We start from the raw sequence: 18,579 nt of genomic DNA on the forward strand, positions 1-18,579 counted from the left end.
AGAATATCACAGCCGTACTGCGGGAGGACACCTCGGAGGGGTCATGCAGCGAGGCAATATGGGTGGAGCTCAGGAATAAGAAGGGTGCAGTCACGATATTGGGGGTTTACTACAGGCCTCTCAACAGCCAGCGGGAGATAGAGGAGCAGATATGTAGACAGATTTTGGAAAGATGTAAAGGTAACAGGGTTGTAGTGGTGGGTGATTTTAACTTCCCCTATATTGACCGGGACTCACTTAGTGCTAAGGGCTTGGATGGGGCAGAATTTGTAAGGAGAATCCAGGAGAGCTTCTTGAAACAATATGTAGATAGTCCAACTAGGGAAGGGGCCATACTGGACCTGGTATTGGGGAATGAACCCGGCCAAGTGGTCGAAGTCTCAGTAGGGGAGCATTTCGGGAACAGTGACCATGATTCCGTACGTTTTAAGGTACTTGTGGATAAAGATGAGTAGTCCTCGGGTGAAGGTGCTAAATTGGGGGAAAGCTAATTATAACAATATTAGGCAGGAGAATTTAGATTGGGGGCGGCTGTTTGAGGGTAAATCAACATCAGACATGTGGGAGTCTTTCAAACGTCAGTTGATTAGAATCCAAGACCGGCATGTTCCTGTGAGGAAGAAGGATACATTTGGCAAGTTTCGGGAACCTTGGATAACGTGGGATATTGTGAGCCTAGTCAAAAAGAAAAAGGAAGCAACCGGAAGGGCTAGAAGGCTGGGAACAGACGAAGCCCTTGAGGAATATAAAGGAAGTAGGAAGGAACTTAAGCAAGGAGTCAGGAGGGCTAAGAGGGGTCATAAAAAGTCATTGGCAAACAGGATTAAGGAGAATCTCAAGGCTTTTTATACATATGGGTCATGTCGTTATCAAAAAAGGAGGTGGTGTTGGACGTCTTGCAAAGCATTAAGGTAGATAAGTCCCCAGGACCTGATGGGATCTACCCCAGAATACTGAGGGAGGTAAGGGAAGAAATTGCTGGGGCCTTGACAGAAATCTTTCTATCCTCATTGGCTACAGGTGAGGTCGCAGAGGACTGGAGAATAACCGATGTTGTTTCTTTGTTTAAGAAGGGTAGCAAGGATAATCCAGGAAATTATAGGCCGGTGAGCCTTACGTCAGTGGTAGGGAAATTATTAGAGTGGAGTCTTCGGGGCAGGAGTTACTCCCATTTGGAACCAAATGAACTTATTAGCGAGAGGCAGCATGGTTTTGTGAAGGGGAGGTCGTGTCTCACTAACCTGATTGAGTTTTTTGAGGAAGTGACGAAGATGATTGATGAAGGAAAGGCAGTGGATGTTGTCTATATGGACTTCAGTAAAGCCTTTGACAAGGTCCCACATGGCAGACTGATACAAAAGGTGAAGTCACACGGGATCAGAGGTGAGCTGACAAGATGGATATAGAACTGGCTCGGTCAAAGAAGATAGAGGGTAGCAGTGGAAGAGTGCTTTTCTGAATGGAGGGCTGTGACTAGTGGTGTTCCGCAGGGATCAGTGCTGGGATCTTTGCTGTTTGAATTATATATCAATGATTTGGAGGAAAATGTAACTGGTTTGATTAGTAAGTTTGCGGACAACACAAAGGTTGGTGGAGTTGCGGATAGTGATGAGGATTGTCAGAAGATACAGCAGGATATCGATCGGTTGGAGACTTGGGCGGAGAAATGGCAGATGGAATTTAATCTGGACAAATGTGAGGTAGTGCATTTTGGAAGATCTAATACAGGTGGGAAGTATACAGTAAATGGCAGAACCCTTCGGAGTATTGACAGGCAGAGAGATCTGGGCATACAGGTCCACAGGTCACTGAAAGTGGCAACGCAGGTGGATAAGGTAGTCAAGAAGGCATACGGCATGCTTGCCTTCATCGGTCGGGGCATAGAGTATAAAAATTGACAAGTCATGCTGCAGCTGTACAGAACTTTAGTTAGGCCACACTTAGAATATTGCGTGCAATTCTGGTCGCCACACTACCAGAAGGACGTGGAGGCTTTGGAGACAGTACAGAAGAGGTTTACCAGGATGTTGCCTGGTCTGGAGGGCATTAGCTATGAGGAGAGGTTGGATGAACTCGGGTTGTTTTCACTGGAACGACGGAGGTGGAGGGGCGACATGATAGAGGTTTACAAAGTTATGAGTGGCATGGACAGAGTGGATAGTCAGGAGCTTTTTCCCAGGGTGGAAGAGTCAGTTACTAGGGGACATAGGTTTAAGGTGCGAGGGGCAAAGTTTAGAGGGGATGTGCGAGGCAAGTTCTTTACACAGAGGGTGGTGAGTGTCTGGAACTTGCTGCTGGGGGAGGTGGTGGAAGCAGGTACAACAGCGACATTTAAGAGGCATCTTGACAAATACATGAATAGGATGGGAATAGAGGGATACGGTCCCCAGAATGCTGTACTGTTCTTTGTACATTGCAACCATAATGTTCGGACAAACATTGAAAAGCCTTGATAATGACTGTAACTACATTATCAACAAAATGGATATATTGCAGTCAACTATCACAAGCATATTGCAAAATTAAACTTGAGCATTAACTATTTCATATTTCAGTCAATTTTTAAAATATTTGCTCTTCACAATACTTTGGTGGTGCTGTGCTACTTCAACCATTCATTTTGGCTCTCAACATTTTGCAACACACAGACCATTCACAAATTTTGTGTTTTACTGTTAAAATATTTTGGACTCAGGTACATTTAATTTATATAATACTTTTGAACTGTCCATAAAATTGGTGTCTAAACTATATAAATAATCCTTGCTTGCCTTTCTGTTGGTGTTTGCTTGGTTATTTCAGGCTCAAATTACAAACTAATTTTGTTTATTTTCTTCAAATTTACATCATTTATTGGGATTGGACTAATTTCTTTCTCCTGTTTTTTTTAAATGCTAAAATAAACAAAAACAAACAAAACAGGTTTTTTAAATTGGACATAAAAATGATTGAAAAAAAGTCCTCAATTACACAGATGCAGGGGGTGGTGGCGGCGTAAAGGGTAGTAGACATCAAAGGTTTAGAAGGTAAAAAAATGGATCTGGAAGGTTATTCTGAGAATAGTTGAGGACATGCATTGAGCATTTCTCATTTAGAGCTACTTTCCACATCCAACATTGACCAACTGAGCTGTTGCCTGATCCATGCATATGAAACACCTTTAAGCTAAATGTGCATTAAATTCTATGGCTCCGTAGTGTTCATGCAAAACAACTAACATTTCCGTTATGCAATTTAAACTACACTAGCATGCAAACAAGCTGTGTTGATTTCTACTAATAATCTGTTACTGCTTGGCATGATCAATAACATTTATAAATGTATACATCTACAAAATGCTTCAAATGTTCAAGAATAAACAAGAAGTGCAGCAACGCATCAAGAGTGCCACAACACTGTTTTCTTAAAGCAAGACTGTCCACTGAAGAATGCTGAATGATTGAATTACTTGACACTGATGGAGTGGAATATGCCTGTATAACTGTGCATTTTCATTATTAAAACTATTATCTAATGCGTATTATCTAGTACAATGAAAATGTGATTATCTGTAAAGAATAGGGTTCCCAAACACCATAATATTAAATCAACTGAAAAAGTTGCAATCATTCGAGAAAAATACATATAAAGTCAGAGAAAACTAAATTCTTGAAGCAAGAACTTAAAAAATGTAGCAGAATGACTATCAAATTGACTACTTGAAGTTACAAGCTCCATAGACAGTGATGAAACTGGGATACTATGATGGAAGAGGTGGGCCAAGAAAACTGCTTGCTCAGCTGCTCCTTTAATAATATTAAGAAGCCTATATTCAAGCTATTAGAGACAGTACAGCATTTTAAGGGCTAAATGCTCAGTTTGGTCGAGAATGTGCAGGTCCCAATAAGGGTAAAAGGAAGAAATATTTTCCAAAAGTAATTTTCTCTCAGCTCTATCTGCTACATCAATGCTGGGAGCAAAGCCATAGACAAGACTGAATTCCCAATGATAATCAAGGAACATTCATGTTTTTACCATATATGCTCAAAGTTTTTAAAGAAACATTTAATAATTGTGTACCAGAATAACAGAAATCTCTTTCTTGACTATAATTTCAACTAAACCAGACAAGGATCTTCAAGAGTAGGATAATATCCTATGGGCTGTGGTTAGGGCACTAAAATCAGCATTATGCTCCCAATTTAGGAAGGAAACAATAATATCCAGGTGTCCTGTTCTTGAGCGCTGGTCAATGACTCCTGCTAGAAAATGTATGCATGGAGATCAAAGGAGGACCTGATCAAGTTCAGGCAGGGTAGTCCATCAACATTAGCACCTAGTCTGGTTGATTGGGCAAGATACAACAGGGATGCCACATCTGACAAGAAGCATACCCTCACTCATCACAGGCCACAGCCTTCAGGAAAGCAAGGTGAAAGCAAGAAAAGTTTTTTTGAAAAAGTCTTTCAGGCAAAATATCTGCCATCATGCTAGGCCCCCGCCTGCCAAGAAAGCGGTACATCAATATTGTCATAAACATTGATTTTTAACTGTTGTTGGAGCGAGGAAATGACTTGTTAAACAGATCAGCCGCGGCTGGAAAAAAAATTTACATACTAACATACATCAAAGGTGAGGAAGCGCATTCCAGGGCCTGCTAAGGAGAATACAATCCACAAGGACCAGGACTTGTTAGACCAGCTGGTCACATGTCTATCTGGCTGTTCCAGGGTTTTCTTTTGAACTGGCTACTGAGAGTTTAAACTCGTTTGCTCCTGGACAGAAAAGATCTCTCCTGTCTGCTCCCATCTCCTTCTCACAAGCCTCTGAATCCACTGAAGACACATGAACCCCAAGAGAGTAAAGTTTCCTACAATGAACAAGGTTTAAGAAGAATATTGGGCCCCAACAAAAAGCATGATCTACCTCCAATCAAGGACTCTACAGTGAGCTCGAAGTACCGTAACAAAAACTCTGCAAATATTGCCTCAAACTTTTCCACTTCATTTTTCTTCTGCTCATTTCACGTGTGTATCGCGTGCGCATGCTAGCGTGGCGTGTCGTGTATCCGTAGGCGGCAACTGAATTAGAGTTTAAGCTTAAGTTTAATAAAATTCACTTTGCCTCTTTAAACCTAAGAAAGCCTGTTTGTGCTTGTTTCTTTACCTTAAAATTGGAAAGTGGTGAACAAGGATTCACCAAAGGGGAGCTAAAAATACAGTGTGTTTAAAATTAAACCCTGTTATGGAAATACCAGGTGAGGCTGAGAGGGACCCCTAGATGCAAGACTAAGGGCGAAGTGCTGGAAAATGGGATTAGAATAGTTAGGTGCTTGATTGCCAGCACAGACACGATGGTCCAAAGGGCCTGGTTCTGTGCTGTATAACTCTATGACTCTTTATCTTCCTCACTGGGTCGTAACAGAAATTTGGGTGCTACCGTCCTGGATTTTACCCACAGACAACCAAGAGAAATTGCAAGTGGGAAGCCAAATTGTTCCCAATCAAAGAAGAGCAAGATTTCAATACAGGTTTTCTTGTGGTTGTGTGTTATTGAATACTAACATTTCTGCAACTGAAGCTAGTAGCTCCCCAAGCTAGGGTGAAGTAACTTGGGATAAGTTAAAAGCACTGGCTATGAAGGAGTTGAGAAAAATGGCTGAGCAGTGTGGGATCACTGTACATGGCAAGGTTAGGAAGTCTGAACTCCCAAGACTTGTGGCCAACCATATTTTCCTTGAATCTGAAGAAGCAGAAATAGGGTTAGAAGCTGACTCCAACAGGGTGGTGGTATCAAAGATACAATTGGAACAAAGGAAACTTGAATTTGAAGAGAGAGGGAGAAAGAAAGAGCCTTCCAGAAGAAACGTGAAGAAAATGAAAGACAGGCGAAGGAACGAGAGAGGAGAGAGAGAAAGAACCTTCCAGAAACAATGTGAAGAAAGAGAGCTGACACGGCCCGAGTTAGCTAGGGGGCGACAGAGTAACCCCAGTGAAAGCAAGGCCAATATGGAGGAGCGTAATTCAGGGCTCGGTACAGAATTGTTAAAACTAGCTCAACTAATTCCAAAATGTAATAAGGAAGATGTAGAAGAATTGTTTGTCTCCTTTGAGAAACTGGCAAGACAGCTAAAATGGCCAGCTGAGACCTGGTATTTTTTACTACAAAGCAAGCTAACTGGAAAAGTCTATGAGGTTTATCCCCTGTTGCCAGATTAGAGTTCATCAAGTTATGAACTGACCAAAAATGCTACCTTCGGGGCATATGAATTAATACTTGAAGCCTATCTTCAAAAGTTTAGAACCCTCAAAAAGCAAGCTAATCAAACTTATCTGGAGTTTGAAAGAATCAGTTGGCTTTCGACCAGTGGCTGAGCGCTCTTAAAGTACAACTCAGCTATGAGAATCTCAGAGAAGTAATTCTGTTAGAGGAATTTAAACACTCTCTCCCACTCTCCATAAAGACCCAAGTAGAGGAGCAGCGGGTCAAGAGAGCCCGGCAAGCTGCCGTTCTGGCCGATGAGTTTGCTTTAATTTATAAGTCGGTTTCCCAGGGGAGAACCTTTCCTAAAACCCCCTCAAATTCAAAAGGGACAAAGGGTGGGAAGGTGATAGGAGCCCAAGCAGTCCTGGGAGAGAAAGGAAAACAGGAGACACAAGGGGCCTTCCTCCAGCCTAAAAGGAAGGTGCTGTGAGCAAGAGTGAGACCCAGAGCCCTGTGTGCTTCCATTGTAATAAAGCAGGGCATTTAAAAGCTGACTGCTGAAAACTAAGGGGAAAACCTGTAGGGCATACCCACTCAGTGAAGACGGGACCCTAATGGAAAGCACAGGAGAACAATCTGTGGCTTTAACTGTAGTAAGAGTGTAACCCAGGAAGCTTACTACTGCAAGTGAAGGAAAATTTAATGGAATTCCTGAGGGTTAGCAGGGTTTTGTGGCTGAAGGGAAAGTAACCCCATACCCCTCGAGTGGGGCAAGCAAGCCCATAGTAATTCTCAGGGACACAGGGGTAACTAGATCCCTTTTACTGGGAAAAGACCTGACCTTTCCCCTAGAGAGTGCAGTTAACACCAGAATGGTGGTGAATGGTATTGGAGGGCAGTGTATGCCTGTGTCTGCACCTGGAGAGCGACTAGTTTTGGGACCAATGACCGTAGGGATTGTCCCTAGTTTGCCTGTGGAGGGGGTTGACCTGTTCCTAGGTAATGATCTGGCGGGGGTGAAGGTGGTAGCCCCCCCCAGTAGTGAAAGAAAGACTGCAGGAGGTCAGAGAGACAGGGCAGTGGCAGGAGACAGACCCCTGCAGTTTCCCTGAATGTGTAGTGGATCAGGCCATGATCAAACCAGCTCCCCAAAGGAGACTGCTTTGTCACTGCAGGCAGATGACAATGAAGTCTGTCTGTCTGAGACTTTCTTTGGAAAGTTTGGAGACCCAGGGAATGAATTAAATGGATTTTCCCTAGCCGAGGCTCAGCGAACTAACCCAGTATTGCGAGAGTTAGCACAGGCTGCCCAGTCTGAAAATGAAGCAGAGGGAGTTCCTGATTGCTACTATTTAAAGAATGAGGTACTGATGAGGAAATGGAGTTCTCCTCACAGACCTGAGAGCAAGGAGTGGACAGTAGTTCACCAGTTAGTGGTGCCGCAGGGGTACCATACAGAAATATTAAGAACGACCCAAGAGACCACAGTGGTTGTACATGCCGGTATACAAAAGACCAACGCCCGCATAAGACAGCAGTTTGACTGGCCAATACTCCACAAAGATGCGGTGGAGTACTGCAAGAGTTGCCACATGTGCCAGGTTGAGGGGAAACACCAACCTACAGTGAAACCTTTACTCCTAAGTCCTGTACCGGTGTTAGGAGGACCCTCCAGCAGATGGCTGGTGAACTGTAAGGGACCCCCACTGAGAACAAAAGGGGACAGGCAGGCACAAGGCTGGCAAAAGTTTAGAAAGGGAAGGGGGAAATGTGACCAAGAGGGCAGGTTAAAGGAAGTCCGGGAGACACTCCGGATGAAAACCCCTACTGTCCGGTCAGCCAACCCCGAAAAAAACCCCTACGTAAATGCAGACACAAGAACCACCCCACCAGAGTTGCTAACAGCATTTACAGGAACCTGCAGAAACAAAGAAAGACCTCTAGGGGGTAGAGAAACCGTGAGGTTGATGCCTCACCTATTCGATGTGCCACAGGGAAGTGCAGTAGAGTCTGCACAAATACTTGCAGGCAGGAGTGTACCAGGGGATAAAAAGGGGAGATTAGCAAAGAATCCTCCCCCACAATCAGAAAAAAGGGAACCACCAATCCCCTAAAGTCAAAAGCCTTTGCATGACTCAGCAAAGCACTGAAGGAGAGTTCAGGATAGATCAGCCCACTACTTACTCTCCTGTGGAAAAAGAAAATTCCAGCTTAGGGCTAATTAAATCTAACTCACCCACCCCTCCCCCCTTTGCTATCCTCAATAGGAACAAAGACCCTCGGCAGTCATGGAAATGGGCAAACTGAAGAAAAACTTCCCCAAAGAACCACATGTCTAATGGGATGCCAAAAAGGGGCAACTAAAGCAGCACTGGCCCCAAGAAAAGACAGACTGTAATACGTTTTAGGATTTATCAATGAATGGGAACAAAGGAGAGAAAGGCATGGTTTTTTTCTGTATCTTATATTTTCTCTTGACCTTTTTAATGAAATGCGCTTTTCTCAAATCGCATTTCATTCCACTGGGTGTGGAGGTGTCATGCTAGGCCTCCACCTGCCAAGAATGAGGCACATCAATTTTGTCATGAACACTGATTTTTAACTGTTGTTGGAGTGAGGAAATGACTTGTTAAACAGATCAGCCGTGGCTGGAAAAAAAATTTACATACTAACAGACATCAAAGGTGAGGAAGCGCATTCCAGGGCCTGCTAAGGAGGACACAATCCACAAGGGCCAGGACTTGTTAGACCAGCTGGTCACATGACTATCTGGCTGTTTCAGGGTTTTCTTTTGAACAGGCCACAGAGAGTTTGAACTCAAAGACTATTTGTTCTTGGACAGAGAAGATCTCTCCTGTCTGCTCCCATCTCTTTCTCACAAGCCTCTGAATCCACTGAAGACACATGAAGCCCAAGAGAGAAAAGTTTCCTACAGCGAACAAGGTTTGAGAAGAATATTGGGCCCCAACAAAAAGCAAGATCCACCTACAAACAAGGACTCTGCAGTGAGCCAAAGAATCGTAACAAAAACTCTTCAGATACTGCCTCAAACTTTTCCACTTTATTTTTCTTCTGCTTTTTTCTGTCTGTATTTGCATGTGTGTATTGCGTATGCATGCTAGCGTGGGTGCATCGTTTTTCCATAGGCGTCAATCGAATTAGAGTTTAAGTTAAAAAAAATTCAGCTTTTCTTCTTTAAACCTAAGAAAACCCGTTTGTGCTGGTTTCTTTGCCTTATAATTGCAAAGCGGTGAACAAGGATTCACCAAGGGGGAGCTAAAAACATGGTGTGTTTAAAATTAAACCCGGTTACAGTAAGACAAGGTGAAGGCTAAGAGGGGCCCATGGACACCTTTCTCACCTGGTCGTAACACCTGCAAAAGTATAGTTAACTTGACTTGTAAGTACTGATCTAAATCTCTTCCTAGAAGACCATACTATTCTTTTACAGGATTCTCTCCACCAACTGCTATATTTCTACATACTGAAAAAGGCCATTGACAGTTGACAAACTTTTGCAAACTTGCAAAAATTTGCCAAGACCCAACAATTATTTTTTTTTAAATCAATATTTTACATAATGATCCATCATCACCGATCGTTATGAATGGTTCTCGCCCATCTTCCCCAAATAGCTAAGCAAGTATATGTTTTTCTTACCACTGTTACTTGAACCACCAACCCGAAGTTGTCAAGACCACTACAGCACAATTAAAATCACAAAGTCCCCAGAACAGATGGGATTCCAGCCGAGGTCTAGAAACAGGGAGGAGATGCGATCTTCGATAGCCCTCCAGATCTGTTTACAGCATGCCAGGAGAAAGGAAAAGTGCCTCAGGTCCGTCGAGATGCAGTGATTGTTTCTCTCTACAAAATCGAGGGAGAGAAGTCTGACTGTTTAAACTACAGGGACATCACCTTACTCTTCATTGCAGGCAAAATCTTGGCCAGAGTGTTTCTAAATAGACTTAAGAACTGAGGAAATAGGAGCACGAGTAGGACATCCAGCCCCTCGAGTCTACTCTGCTATTCAATCAGATCATGGCTGATCTTCTACCTCAATGACAATAGCTGAAAAAAGCCTCCATGAAAGTCAGTACATATTCAGACACAATAGGGGAATTCTCGACATGATTTCTGTGCTGAGACAGTCCAGGAGAAGCTTAGAGAGCAAAACATGGGCCTGTACGCTACTTTTGTAGATCTCACCATGGTGTTCGATAGTTAGCTGGGACAGACTTTGGAAGATACTAGATTGGAGTGCCCTCCAAGGTTCCTTATCATTCTCTGTCATCTGCATGAAGGCCAGAAAGGTCAGGTTAAGCAGAATAGAGCCTGATCAGACAGCTTCCCTATCTGCAATGGTATTATGCAAGGGTGTGCTCTGGCACCGACCCTCTTCTCTATTTTCTTCAGTATGATGCTTCAGAAGGCAAAGGCAGGCTTGACAGAGGGCATATACATCCACTTCCGAAGAGATGGCAGTCTGTTCAACCTGCAATGATTACTCCCACCTATCAAAATTACAGAAGAGTTATCTTGGAGCTTCATTTTGCTGACGATTGCACCCTTCTGGCACACACAGAGAAGGCAATGCAGCTCGTTCTAAACGGTTTCTCTGAGGCAGCAAATGTCTTTGGCCTCACTATTAGCCTAATGAAAACAGAAGCTCTGTGCCAACCATGGCCCCGAGGAAATTACAATCCACCATAGATCAGAATTGACAGAAGCAACCTCAATGCAGTAGAATACTTTACTTATCTAGGTAGCATTATCTCAGATAATACCACTGCCAACAACACAGAAAATCAACTATCCAAGAGGAACAACCCCTTTGGCCACTTCTTGAAGCGTGTCTGGCGAAATCATTCACTGCGCATCTCTACCAAAATTCAAGTGTACAGAGCAGTTGTCATCACCACCCTCTTGTATGGGTCAGTATCATGGATTCTGTACAGAAAACAAATGCGACTGCTGGAGCGCTTCCATCAACTCTGTCTTCGATCCATCATGAACATCGGATGGCAGGTCTACATCACAACCAATGAAGTCCTCAACAGAGTCAATCTGCCCAGCACTGAATGCATTCTCTTACAACACCAATTGCATTGGGCAGGCCATGTGTCATGCATGGAGGATTCTAGAATACCAAAAGCAGTGCTTTATGGTGAACTATGCTCTGGTAAGTGAGAACGAGGTGAACCTCACAAACTCTTCAAAGACCTGCTGAAAAGACAGCTCTCTCTGGCTGACATTGACAAACAGGTGTGGGAGCAAAAGGCTACAAACAGAAACAGCTGCCACACAACAACCAAGTTCGAACCAAACAGAAGTGAGGCTGTTGAAGAAAGGTGCAGACACCAGAAGGCATCTGCTTACACCAAAGCCCCTTGTGCCCCAAATGCTCAAGAGCCTGTAGATCAAGAATTGCCTTTTCAGTCACCGACAATCATGTCAACTAGACAAGCCTTCCCATGATCATTGGCTGCGAAGAATCTGCCATCATAATTTGTTCTGCCTTTGAAATTGAGACATCAGAGAGTATTTAATATCGATAAAATAACATTCTATATAAAAAGATTTTTTTTAAAATTTACCAACAGTTCTCCTGGACTTGGTTAAATCACTCTCTGGACATAAAAGCGAAGCAAACCAAAGCTAATGGTATTCTCAATCAACCATAATCTAGGAGTATGGCAGCCTAGTGGTGGTAGGTTCAAATTTCACCATGCCAAATCGTGAAATTGAATTCAAGAAATCTGATATTTTACAGGACTAACACCAGAAAATGACCATGAAGGCGACTGTTTAGTTGTAAAAGCCTAACTGGTTCACTAATGTCCTTCGGAGGAGGAAACCTACTACCCCAACACAGTTTTTCTATACATGACTGCAATTCCACACTAGGTGGTTGACTCCTAATTCCCTTAGGGAATCTAGGGACTGACAATAAATCCGTCTTGCCAGTAAAATCCACAGCTCAAGAATAAATAATAAAAAAAATGAATAAATTGCCCTTCCAATATGCAAGGCAAAAGATGTACAGTATTTACAGGCTGATATAAATCTAATCTTGATATTACCGAACTAAAATATATGCCAAATTGAATTTAGTTTCAATAGCTATTTTCCCACTGCTAATTAAACATGATAGGGAAGATAATGCAACTGCAATAATTGATCCACAGCCAAGTAAGCCCCTCCCAGCCCCTGCACCAAGATGATTAAAAAAAAAACTCAGTTTCCTTTGATAGGTGTAAACCTTCACAGGTAATATTAAAAACCTAAACAAATTGAGAAGGATCTTGTCCTCTGAACTTCCTGACATTTATCTTGCTCTGCCTTAATCAGGAGCTGCTACCTCTTACTAACATAACACAAACTACAGACAAGCAAAAAACTGCTTCTTAGTTAAAGTACTGCTTCACCCATAGGAAGAATATTGAGACTGCAGAAAAATGCAAATTCTCTAGGGTACTGCCTGCTATGAGGAAATACAAATATGAAGAAAGACTTGAAATAATGTTTTTTCATTAGAAAAATGCAGAGAATGGGGCAATATGACAGAAGTGTTTCAAATTATGAAAGATGGGTCAGGGTAAAATGAAGCAGACTATTTGCAGTAGTTTAGGGGGTCTCAAATGAGGGAACCACAGATGCCAGATTAAAAGTAAACATTCTAGAACAGAGGGCAGGATAAACATCTTTACACAGGGAGTTATTAGGTTATGGAATTCACTTCAAAGGCAGAAATTATGCTGCCATTCAAGATTAGATTTGATAGGTAGATGAAGGAAAAGGAGCAGCATGAGTAAATGTGATTGGAACTACTTGTTCATGTGATAGTAAGTGTCCCCATGGGCCAAATAGCCTGCTTCTTTCTATGTTGTAAGTTTAATGGATTTCTTAAACATAGTATCAACTGCATTGAATATATATCACTCTTCCACAGCAACTGTACAATACTGCCTTAAATTGAGGGAACAGTTATCAATTTAAATACCAAGCACACACTGATAAATATGCCTGTTAAGAATAACTTACTGAAAAATTTGGGATACCTTGATCAATTTTTTAAAAAATTCTTTCATGGGATATGGGCATCACTGGCAAGGCCAGCATTTGTTGCCCATCCCTATTTTCCCTTGACACTTGAGTGGCCTGCGAGGCTATTTCAGAGAGCAGTTAAGAGTCAGCCACATTGTTGTGGGTCTGGAGTCACATGTAGGCCAGACCAGGTGAGGGGGGCAGATTTCCTTCCCTAAAGGACATTAGTGAACCAGATGGGTTTTTATGGCACCATTATTGAGACTAGTTTTCAATTCCAGACTTATTAAAATTAATTAATCGAATTAATTAATTGAATTTAAATTCCAGCTTGGGCTTCTGGATTACTAGACCAGTGACCTTTGCCACGGTCTCCCCAAGATCAATCAAAAGGTTTGGTCTGTAAATATTATAATGTCTTCAACTAAGATATCCATTAGTACCATCAGCTGGCCCATAATTCCTCTCACCAATTATCCCAGAGCTTGAGGACATTACAAGCAGCTAAAACTGGAAAAAGGCACATAGCTTCAAATGTTTATAAGTACTTTTCATACATTGAAACAATGAAAAAACTAGTGCAATAGATATAACTGCTGTAACTGATAACTAGATTGCATTCAGAAGCAGCTAATTTTTCAGAAAGAGTAGATAGCATAATATATAACAAACCAGGTTGATTCTAATATACTGAATAGCTAACTACAAAGTTCATTGACATATATTGTGTCCGAGCATTGCAATACATTGAAGAGTAAATATATTGGTACTAATCTCAGGTCCATGCATATAATTTATGTACCATTATACTGAAATTGGTTCAGGTTTTTCAATACTAAATTGTTGTATCTTACGTAACTTAACCCAGAGATATTATTTTAAGGTAGTTGGTAAGAAGCTCTTGTATTTTCCCTGGTAACACCAAGTAAGTTGTGAAGAGGACATAAGGAGGGTACAAAGGTATATTGATAGGTTAAGTGAGTGGGCAATGATCTGGCAAATGGAGTATAACGTGGGAAAATGTGAAATTGTCCATTTTGGCAGGAAGAATAAAAAAGAAGCATATTATCAAATTGGTGAGAGATTGAAGAGCTCTGAGATGCAGAGGGATCTGGGTGTTCTAATCCATGAATCTCAAATGGTTAATATGCAGATACAGCAAGTAATTAGGAAAGCGAATAGAATGTTATTGTTTATTGCGAGGTGAATTGAATACAAAAGTAGGGAGGTTATGCATCAGTTATACCGGGCATTGGTGAGACCACATCTGGAATACTGTGTACAGTATTGGTCTCCTTATTTAAGGAAGGATGCAAATGCGTTGGAAGCAGTTCAGAGGAGGTTTACTGAACTAATACCTGGAATGGTTGTCTTACAAGGAAAGGCTGGACAGGTTAGACTTGTATCCGCTGGTGTTTAGAAGAGTAAGAAGCGACTTGATTGAAACATACAAGATCCTGAGGGGTCTTGACACAGTGGATGTGGAAAGGATGTTACCCCTTGTGGGAGAATCTAGAACTAGGAGTCACTATTTAAAAATAAAGGGTCGCCCATTTAAGACTGAGATGAGGAGAAACTTTTTCTCTCAGAGGGTCGTGAGTCTTTGGAACTCTCTTCCTCAAAAAGCAGCGGAAGCAGAGTCTTTAAATATTTTTAAGGTAGAGGTAGATAGATTCTTGATCAGCAAGGGGGTGAAAAGATTATCGGGGGTAGGCGGGAATGTGGAGTCGAGGTTATAATCAGATCAGCCATGATCTTACTGAATGCCAGAGCAGCCTCGAGGGGCCGAGTGGCCTACTCCTGCTCCGAATTCAAATGTTTGAATGCAAGTTTTCCTGAGGCACTGGACGCCAATCCTCCTGTAAAGATATAGCAAAATGTGACAAATATTTGGTCATGGTCTAGCGCTTTCATGAACCAACATAGACCCCTACCAAGACAATGCATTTTTAAATTATCGAACTTTTAAAGACTAAGATGAGGGGTAAGTTTTGGGAAATCTGTAAAAATGTAACCTGCAATAGACTAGACTGTGTATTAGATTTTAATTAATTCTTATTCATATATTGACCTAAATTGGAGAAACCAAACAAAATCATGTCACAACTGAATAAAAGTGTGATCCATATATTCAGACACAACTGGAGAAGATTCAGAATTTAAAATAACAATTTCCCAATCAGGGCACTGATTTTTACCACATGTCCAAAATTCAGTATCAAACCATATTGTTTCCTCATTTAATTCTGGCTCTTATGGTGTCTTAATGCTCCACTGAAAGCGCTGATCAGAATAGGGTGCTGGGAACTGAGCCTCAATCAGATGTTTATAACACATTATTTAGCCTCAAAATTCCCTAATCAAGATGCCAACTACTGTTGATTTTTTTTTAAATAAGTGATGCATCTTTTAGATAACTCCATAGGACAATAGACCTCTAAAGATTTTAATAAGAACAGTAATGTTGGAAATTCACATTAAGAATGTTAGCATCATAACAAAGGAAAGGCAGGTTAACATCACCAGAGCTCTCTAGGGTCTTTTCCAGGAGTATATGTTAAACCTGCAGTTTAGTTTTTTTTAAGTTGATAAATGAGTTAAATATTTTCTAGACATCATACAACCAGAACTTGCTGATTCTAACCATTTATTTTTCTGTGCCTTCTATTTTGACAAACTGGCAGTTTCAATGAAATTATATTGCACTTTTAGCACCCTCCAAGCGCTCGTGACTCAAAATATTAAAATTCTTGTAGCTACAATATTTTCTGTGCAATCAACATGAAACATTTCTTATTGGTCATGTTTACCATATAACAGCGCAAAGTAGTAATCCATACCGACTGCGTAACACCATAGACTAAATCCCAATATTGGTCCATGCTAACCATACAACAGCACGGACTAGCCAGATCCCCACAAGAAAACACAGTATACCTTTTAATAATTCTTTTAGCCTTTTCCTTTTTTAAAAAAACATTTTCCCCTTCCTACAGAATCAGGTCCTGATCTGCTGAGTCTCTCTGCTCTAACTGACCCAAACCTCTTCGACCTTCTCTTGCAAGGGTTCAGACCCACTCCACCTCTTTGCCCGAGCCAGATTCTCTGCACTGTTCAACCCAACTCCATCGCTCAACCCTGCCTGACCTGAACCCAGTCCAACTTGTCTACTTAATGAAAAACTAACATAACTAAACAACTTCCTAGCCAACCAATCACAGAGGGTTGGTCATGTAGTGACCGGCCTCCCGTGAAATCATTCTCTACTTAATAAACTCCAACTAACGAACTACCTTCTGCAGCTTACCTCAGATCCACTCTTCTCTCCCCCAAAAATATTTAAAGCAGGACTCAGGGCGATCAAACAGGCAACAGTGAGATGGCTGCTTGCTACAATGCAAACCACTCTCTCAAATAAATGGGAAGACATCAATCCCAGTCAGAAATACACCATTGCCATTAAAAGAAAGGTTTAGAACAAAGTCCAGAAGTTGGTCTTACCCTGAATAGCAGTAATTTAGAAAATGCATGGAAAAATGTGGCAGCTGTGTTATTTCTGTTGCTGTTGGTGTTAAAGCAAAATTGTGATCCACCAGCTCAGATCAAATTCTTAGCATCGTCCGATAAATACAACCACTTGCAAAAGAACTGTTAATTTTTCATTAAATTGTTGTCACTGCTACTCGAAATGTGCTTTGAGTATCTTAATTTTTAAAATTATTTTAAAACTATGACTGGTTCAAAATAAATCATCAATGGGCTATGAGACACAAAAAGCTGCTCTTACCAATCCTGTATCTGTATTTCTCTTGATCTCTCATACTATTTTTCTCTTTGTAAATGAGCCTATTACACTCACTCTTGCTGTTTTCCTTCATGTTTTCGCAGTTAATTCCCTTGTGTCTCTGCTACTCTTTTCCCTTTCTGTTAATATGTCCTGGGTCTGTTACTCGCCTTTCTCGCGGGAGGTAAAAGTGGGAGAAGCAGCATCAGCCAGAGACTTTGACCTGGCATTAGCATGTTGGAGCTAACTTGGATCAGGGTCCTGGAATATAGTAAATTATTGAGCTTTATCTGAATTATATGATGATAATATATTTTCAGAGATATATAGTGGAATGCATAAGCATCTGCCACGGTGGCTTATACTTGGAAAAAGTAATTTTGCCACAATGTTATTTGTAAGCTTTTTGAGGGCAGAGCAGAAGAATAAGGTTTTGTATAATATTATTAATTATTTACCAATGAGAGAGAAACAAAATACTGGGCGGCATAGTGGCGCAGTGGTTAGCACCGCAGCCTCACAGCTCCAGTGACCCGGGTTCAATTCTGGGTACTGCCTGTGTGGAGTTTGCAAGTTCTCCCTGTGTCTGCGTGGGTTTCCTCCGGGTGCTCCGGTTTCCTCCCACATGCCAAAAGACTTGCAGGTTGGTAGGTAAATTGGCCATTATAATTTGCCCCTAGTATAGGTAGGTGATAGGGAAATATAGGGACAGGTGTGGATGTGGTAGGAATATGGGATTAGTGTAGGATTAGTATAAATGGGTGGTTGATGGTCGGCACAGACTCGGTGGGCCGAAGGGCCTGTTTCAGTGCTGTATCTCTTAAAAAAAAATAGATTTACCAATGAGAACCAAGAGATATCACAACAGCACCACAAGCACAATTTCTTTTATTAAATTGATGTGTTAAAATGTGAAAACATGATACATTCTTTAAAAAGCATCTAATAATTTTTCTACGGTATTCTGTTGGTGCTTTTTTAAAATGGCAATGGTTTCCTCCAAACTGAAGATGGACTGGTGACATGCCCTTTATCCTCTGCCAATTCCACCCTACAAATAACTGTTAGTGACTTCACTGACAATTTTACCTCACCCACAGAATCATAGAATGCTACAGCACAGAAACAAGCCATTCAGCCCATCACATCTCTGTTGGTGCTTTTTTCCATCTAGTTAAATTTCTTATCTCACAGCCTCTAATGTTCCTCTTTTTCAAGCAACCAGTTAATTCCCTACTGAAAGAATTTGCAGAGGTTCAACAACAGCTTGTGGCAGAGAATTTGACATTTTCTCCCTATGTGAAATGAAAATTAATGTTAATTTTGCACGGAGCCAAATTTTGTCCAATTTAATTACTTCAAAAAAAAAACCCCTGAAAATGCTGGAGGTATTCAATAGGTCTGACAGCATCTGTGGAGAAACAGAGTTAATGTTTCAACTCGATGATATTTCATCAGAACTGGAAAAAAAGATGTAATAGTACAGAGGAAGGGGGAGGGGAGGAAAGAACAAAATGGAAGGTCTGTAAGAGGGTTGAAAACAGGAGAGATTAAATGACAAAAGG

The 18,579-nt window shown here is 41.5% G+C and overlaps 1 protein-coding gene across 9 annotated transcripts in view; it reads right to left on the reverse strand.

Moving 5' to 3' along the window:
• The window catches only part of atg10 (ATG10 autophagy related 10 homolog (S. cerevisiae)), a 406,513-nt gene that overhangs the window by 374,665 nt on the left and 13,269 nt on the right, over window positions 1–18,579 (reverse strand). For 5 of the 9 annotated variants that reach the window (XM_068029621.1, XM_068029620.1, XM_068029619.1 and 2 more), the window contains exon 1: window positions 17,018–17,183. The exons of 1 other annotated variant lie outside the window; for it this stretch is intronic. The gene's annotated coding sequence lies outside the window, so the exon portion shown is untranslated. Of the gene's footprint in view, window positions 1–16,167; window positions 16,292–17,017; window positions 17,185–18,579 lie in introns of those variants that run through there. 3 more of the 9 variants (XM_068029617.1, XM_068029618.1, XM_068029622.1) reach the window with 3 other exon arrangements.

Source organism: Heterodontus francisci, chromosome 4 (genome assembly GCF_036365525.1).
Source record: "Heterodontus francisci isolate sHetFra1 chromosome 4, sHetFra1.hap1, whole genome shotgun sequence".
NCBI classification, from domain to species: Eukaryota; Metazoa; Chordata; class Chondrichthyes; order Heterodontiformes; family Heterodontidae; genus Heterodontus; species Heterodontus francisci.